We start from the raw sequence: 7,592 nt of genomic DNA, 5'->3' as shown, positions 1-7,592 counted from the left end.
AGCTAGCCGGGAGGGAGTCCGGGAAAAGGTCTGGAGCTGCCGAAGATAGAAGAGATTTTTTTCTTGCCTCTTTGTTTTGCGGTGCGCAAGGAGAGGGGATTAAGAGTGCCGCTTAAACGAGCTCCAGAGATGGGCGCAAGCCGAGGCTATCAGCGTGGACTCCAGAGACGGGCATGAACCACTAAGGCTGCCATTGCAGCCACCAAGAAGCCTGTGTGCAAGCACAGGTCACTATCCACACCTCCCCTCCTGGGAGCCTGTGCAGCCCGCCACTGCCAGGGTCCCGTGATCCAGGGACAACTTGTCCGGGAGAACACACGGTGCGCCTCAGGCTGATGTAACGTCACATTGGCCTCTGGCGCAGCAGGCTAGCCCCGCATTCCGTACCCCTCCCTCTCCCCGGCCTGAGTGAGTGAGACCCCCGAAGCAGCTGCACCTTTAACCCAGTCCTGTCTGAGCGGGAACAGACGCCCTCAGGTGACTTGCACGCAGAGGTGGGGCTAAATCCAAAGCTGAACCCCAGGAGCTGTGCGAACAAAGAAGAGAAAGGGAAATTTCTCCAAGCAGCCTCAAGAGCAGCAGATTAAATCTCCACAATCAACTTAATATATCCTGCATCTGTGGAGTACCTGAATAGGCAACGAATCATCCCAAATTGAGGCTGTGGACTTTGGGAACAACGATATATATATATATATATAAATTTTCCCGTTTTCTCTTTTTGTGAGTGCATATGTGTATGCTTCTGTGTGTGATTTTGTCTGTATAGCTTTGCTTTTACCATCTGTCCTAGGGTTCTCTCTGTCCGTTTTTTTGTTTCTTTGCTTTAGTATACTTCTTAGCGCTTGTTATCCTTGGTGGATTTGTTCTTTAGTTTCGTTGCTCTCTTCTTTCTTTCTTTCTTTTTTTTATTACTTAAATTTTTTTTAAACTTTTAATAATAATTTTTTATTTTAATAACTTTATTTTATTTAAGTTTTTCTTTCTTTCTTCTTTTTTTCTCCCTTTTATTCTGAGTCGTGTGTCTGACAGGGTCTTGGTGTTCTGGCCAGGTGTCAGGGCTCTGCCTCTGAGGTGGGAGAGCCAACTTCAGGACATTGGTCCACCAGAGACCTCCCAGCTCCACGTAATATCAAATGGAGAAAATCTCCCAGAGATCTCCATCTCAGTGCCAAGATGCAGCTCCACTCAATGACCAGCAAGCTACAGTGCTGGACACCCTATGCCAAACAACTAGCAAGACAGGAACACAACCCCACACATTAGCAGAGAGGCTGCCTAAAATCATAATAAGGTCACAGACAACACAAAACACACCACCAAATGCGGACCTGCTCAACAGGAAGACAATGTCCAGCCTCATCCACCAGAACACAGGCACTAGTCCCCTCCACCAGGAAGCCAACACAACCCACTGAATCAACCTTAGCCACTGAGGGCAGACACCAAAAACAACGGGAACTACAAACCTGCAGCCTGTGAAAAGGAGACCCCAAACACAGTAAGTTAAGCACAATGAGAAGACAGAGAAACACACAGCAGATGAAGGAGCAAGGTAAAAACCCACCAGATCTAACAAATGAAGAGGAAATAAGCAGTCTACCTGAAAAAGAATTCACAGTAATGATAGTAAAGATCATCCAAAATCTTGGAAATAGAATGGAGAAAATACAAGAAACGTTTAACAAGGACCTAGAGGAACTAAAGAGCAAATGAACAATGATGAACAACACAGTAAATGAAACTAAAAATTCTCTAGAAGAGATCAATAGCAGAATAACGGAGGCAGAAGAACGGAGAAGTGACCTTGAAGATAAAATAGTGGAAAAAACTACTGCAGAGCAGAATAAAGAAAAAAGAATGAAAAGAATTGAGGACAGTCTCAGAGACATCTGGGACAACATTAAACACACCAACATTCGAATTAAAGGGGTCCCAGAAGTTGAAGGGTAAAAGAAAAGGACTGAGAAAATATTTGAAGATATTGTAGTTGAAAACTTCCCTAATATGGGAAAGGAAAGAGTGAATCAAGTCCAGGAAGCACAGAGAGTACCATACAGGATAAATCCAGGGAGAAACATGCCAAGACATATATTAATCAAACTATCAAAAATTAAATACAAAGAAAAAACATTAAAAGCAGCAAGGGGAAAACAACAAATAAGATACAAGGGAATTCCCATAAGGTTAACAGATGATCTTTCAGTAGAAACTCTGCAAGCCAGAAGGGAGTGGCAGGACATATTTAAAGTGATAAAAGAGAAAAACCGACAACCAAGATTACTCTACCCAGCAAAGATCTCATTCAGATTCGACAGAGAAATTAAAAATTTACAGACAATCAAAAGCTAAGAGAATTCAGCACCACCAAACCAACATTACAACAAATGCTAAAGGAAATTGTCTAAGCAGGAAACCCAAGAGAAGGGAAAGACCTACAATAACAAACACAAAACAATTGAGAAAATGGTAATTGGAACATACATATCCATAATTACCTAAATGTGAATGGATTAAATGATCCAACCAAAAGACACAGGCTCTCTGAATGGATTCAAAAACAATATCCATATATATGTTGTCTACAGAGACTCACTTTTGACCCAGGGACACACACAGACTGAAAGTGGGGTGATGGAAAAAGATATTCCATGCAAATGGAAATCAAAAGACAGCTGGAGTAGCAATTATCATATCAGACAAAATAGACTTTATAATAAAGACTAGTACAAGAGACAAAGAAGGACACTACATAATGATCAAGGAATCAATCCAAGAAGAAGATATAACAATTTTAAATATTTATGCACCCAACATAGGGGCACCTCAATACATAAGGCAAATACTAACAGCCATAAGGGGGAAATCGACAGTAACACAATCATAGTAGGGGACTTTAGCAACCACTTTCATCAATGGACAGATCATCCAAAAAGAAAATTAATAAGGAAACACAAGCTTTAAATGATACATTAAACAAGACACACTTAATTGATACTTATAGGACATTCCACCCAAAAACAACAGAATACACTTTCTTCTCAAGTGCTCATGGAATATTCTTCAGGATAGATCATATCTTGGGACACAAATCAAGCCTTGGTAAATTTAAGAAGATTGAAATCGTATCAACTACTTTTTCCGAACACAACGCTATGAGACTAGATATCAACTACAGGAAAAAAATCTGTAAAAAATACAAACACATGGAAGCTAAACAGTACACTAGTTAATAACGAAGAGATCACTGAAGAAATCAAAGAGGAAATAAAAAAATACCTAGAAACAAATGACAATGAAAACACGATGACCCAAAACCTATGGGATGCAGCAAAAGCAATTCTAAGAGGGAATTTTATAGCAATACAATCCTACCTTAAGAAACACGAAAAATCTCAAATAAACAACTTAACCTTACACCTAAAGCAATTAGAGAAAGAAGAACCAAAAAACCCCAAAGTTAGCAGAAGGAAAGAAATCATAAAGATCAGATCAGAAATAAATGAAAAAGAAATGAAGGAAACAATAGTAAAGATCAAAAAAACTAAAAGCTTGTTGTTTGAGAAGATAAACAAAATTGATAAACCACTAGCCAGACTCATCAAGAAAAAAAGGGAGAAGACTCAAATCAATAGAATTAGAAATGAAAAGGGAGAAGTAACAACTGACACTGCAGAAATACAAAGGATCATGAGAGGTTACTACAAGCAACTATATGTCAATAAAATAGACAACCTGGAAGAATGGACGCATTTTTAGAAAAGCCCAACCTTCCGAGACTGAACCAGGAAGAAATAGAAAATATAAACAGACCAATCACAAGCACTGAAATTGAAACTGTGATTAAAAATCTTCCAACAAACAAAAGCCCAGGACCAGATGGCTTCACGGGTGAATTCTATCAAACATTTATAAAAGAGCTAACACCCATCCTTCTCAAACTCTTGCAAAAAATTGCAGAGGAAGGAACACTCCAAAACTCATTCTATGAGGCCACCATCACCCTGATACCAAAACCAAACAAAGATACTACAAAAAACAGAAAATTACAGACCTATATCACTGATGAATATAGATGCAAAAATCCTCAACAAAATACTAGCAAACAGAATCCAACAATGCATTAAAAGGATCATGCACCATGATCAAGAGGGATTTATCCCAGGAATGGAAGGATTCTTCAATATACACAAATCAATCAATGTGATACCCCATATTAACAAATTGAAGAAGAAAAACCATATGATCATCTCAATAGATGCAGACAAATCTTTTGACAATATTCCACACGTATTTATGATAAAAACTCTCCAAAAAGTGGGCATAGAGGGAACCTACCTCAACATAATAAAGGCCATATATGATAAATCCACAGCAAACATCATTCTCAGTGGTGAAAAACTGAAAGCATTTCCTCTAAGATAAGGAATAAGACAAGGATGTCCACTCTCACCACTATTATTACTAGAGCTAATCAATGAATTTGGTAAAATAGCAGGATACAAAATTAATGCACAGAAATCTCTTGCATTCCTATACACTAATGATGAAAAATCTGAAGGTGAAATTAAGGAAACATTCCCATTTACCATTGCAACAAAAGAATAAAATACCTAGGAATAAACCTACCTAAGGAGACAAAAGAACTGTATGCAGAAAACTATAAGATACTGATAAAGAAATTAAAGATGATACAAATAGATGGAGAGATACACCATGTTCTTGGATTGGAAGAATCAACATTGTGGAAATGACTATACTACCCAAAGCAATCTACAGATTCAATGCAATCCTTATCAAACTACCACTGGCATTTTTCACAGAACGAGAACAAAACGTTTCACAGTTTGTATGGAAACACAAAAGACCCTGAATAGCCAAAGCAATTTTGAGTAAAAAAACAGAGCTGGAGGAATCAGGCTCCCTGACTTCAGACTATACTACAAAGCTACAGTAATCAAGACAGTATGGTACTGGCACAACAACAGAAATATAGATGAATGGAATAGAATAGAAAGCCCAGATATAAGCCCACACACATATGGTCACCTTATCTTTGATAAAAGAGGCAAGAATATACAGTGGAGAAAAGACAGCCTCTTCAATAAGTGGTGCTGGGAAAACTGGACAGCTACACGTAAAAGAATGAAATTAGAACACTCCCTAACACCATACACAAAAATAAACTCAAAATGGATTGAAGACGTAAATGTAAGGCCAGACACTATGAAACTCATAGAGGAAAACATATGCAGAACACTCTATGACATAAATCACAGAAAGATCCTTTTTGATCCACCTCCTAGAATAAGGGAAATAAAAACGAATGTGACCTAATGAAACGTACAAGCTTTTGCGCAGCAAAGGAAACCATAAACAAGATGAAAAGATAACCCTCAGAATGGGAGAAAATATTTGCAAATGAAGCAACCAACAAAGGATTAATCTCCAAAATTTACAAGCAGCTCATCCAGCTCAATATCAAAAAAACAAGCAACCCAATCCAAAAATGGGCAAAGACCTAAATAGACATTTCTGCAAAGAAGATATACAGATTGCCAACAAACACATGAAAGAATGCTCAACATCATTAATCACTGGAGAAATGCAAATCAAAACTGCAATGAGATATCATCTCACACCAATCAGAATGGCCATCACCAAAAAATCTACAAACAATAAATGCTGGAGAGGGTGTGGAGAAAAGGGAAGTCTCTTGCACTGTTGGTGGGAATGTAAATTGATACAGCCACTATGGAGAACAGTATGGAGGTTCCTTAAAAAACTAAAAATAGAATTACCATATGACCCAGAAATCCCACTACTGGGCATATACCCTGAGAAAACCATAATTCAAAAAGAGTCATGTACCACAATGGTCGTTGCAGCTCTATTTACAATAGCCAGGACATGGAAGCAAACTAAGTGTCCATTGACAGATGAATGGATAAAGAATGTGTGGCACATATATACAATGGAATATTACTCAGCCATAAAAAGAAACGAAATTGAGTTATTTGTAGTGAGGTGGATGGACCTAGAGTCTGTCATACAGAGTGAAGTAAGTCAGAAAGAGAAAAACAAATACCATATGCTAACATATATGTATGGAATTTAAGAAAAAAAAAAAAAGGTCATGAAGAACCTAGCGGCAGAATGGGAATAAAGATGCAGACCTACTAGAGAATATACTTGAGGACACGGGGAGGGGGAAGGGTAAGTTGGGACAAAGTGAGAGAATGGCATGGACATATATACACTACCAAATATAAAATCGATAGCTAGTGGGAAGCAGCCGCATAGCACAGGGAGATCAGCTTAGTGATTTGTGACCACCTAGAGGAGTGGGATAGGGAGGGTCGGAGGGAGGGAGAATCAAGAGGGAAGAGATATGGGGTTATATGTGTATGTATAGCTGATTCACTTTGTTATAAACAGAAACTAACACACCATTGTAAAGCCATTATACTACAATAAAGATGTTAAAAAAAATTCTTCAACTGTATTCATGACTAAAAATGTCATCTATAAAATAAGGATAATAATTATCCTACATCAAGGGTTTCTGAAAAGAAATTTTAAAGTCCTTAGAACAGTGTCTAATACAGAATAAACATATTATAAACATTAAAAATATTACCCAATTAAAAGCTATTAGAATGAGAATATGAATTTAAATAGATTTACTCCCCAGTTTAACTATTAACCTGAATGATCTTCTAATAACTCTTCAAACTGTACCTTGTAAGATTTCATCAATTAGCCCTAGGAAAAATAATGTTCTGTGCTATAGTTCTAAGAGTTCCATCTTTTAGTCAATAATTGCAGATGAGAAATATTAAACTGCAAGCCAGTTTTCTACTCCCTTAATAAAACTATATATAAAGATTTCAAAGCTGAACAAATATTTAGGGAATATCTATTATGAATTAGGCATTCTACTAGGTGCACTTTATGTATGTTTTTAAATTATTCTTCCCTGAAATCTTTTCAGTTTATAACATTATTACCCCCACTTTATAAAAAAAAAAAAACATTAAGGGCCAGGGAATATATGTAATATGCTCAGCTTCATCCAGCTTGTGGATGTCAGAGGAGGAGTTGAAACTCTGTTCTGACTTAAAACTGCATGCTTTTTCTTTTAGGAGAGAATTCATGTGCATAAACATAGTAAATGAAGCAAAACTCTGTGAAGTTGATTCTTTTAGGATGGACTGAGCCTTGAACTAAGTTGGCTTAGGGGACTGTGAGAATTTCTGCCAACTCAGTCGGACCGTATCTCATCCTGCTGGTTCAGTGCTGGCTGGTGACCCAACAGCACTGATCTGGGAAATGACTCTTCCTGGAGCACTTGAAAGTGCAGAATGGATTTCCAAATATGCCTGAAATGGCACTGCAAGAAGCACAGACACACCATCTGTTATGACTTTCAGTTATTCTAAAGGTTTCCTCTTGCACACCCTCCAGGGAGCACCAGGGTTTTGGTCACCTACAACTTTCTGGCTTCTGTACCACTCTGATCACTGTTTCAGCACATGGTCTGACATCTGTCTTTCATTGGGTCCTTCAAGGTAAACCTTCCACCTTTGCAC

General features: G+C 38.0%; 1 protein-coding gene across 1 annotated transcript in view; it reads left to right on the top strand.

The window, feature by feature from the left end:
• The first annotated feature begins 483 nt into the window (after positions 1-483).
• The window catches only part of CA1 (carbonic anhydrase 1), a 430,243-nt gene continuing 423,134 nt past the window's right edge, over positions 484-7,592 (top strand). Inside the window, exon 1 of the mRNA XM_082434050.1 lies at positions 484-5,878. The gene's annotated coding sequence lies outside the window, so the exon portion shown is untranslated. The remainder of the gene's footprint in view (positions 5,879-7,592) is intronic.

This window comes from Balaenoptera physalus (genome assembly GCF_965194825.1).
Source record: "Balaenoptera physalus genome assembly, chromosome: 17".
In the NCBI taxonomy this organism is placed as follows: Eukaryota; Metazoa; Chordata; class Mammalia; order Artiodactyla; family Balaenopteridae; genus Balaenoptera; species Balaenoptera physalus.
Note: the sequence above shows the minus strand (reverse complement) of the source record. Positions and strands in the feature narration are given on the sequence as shown.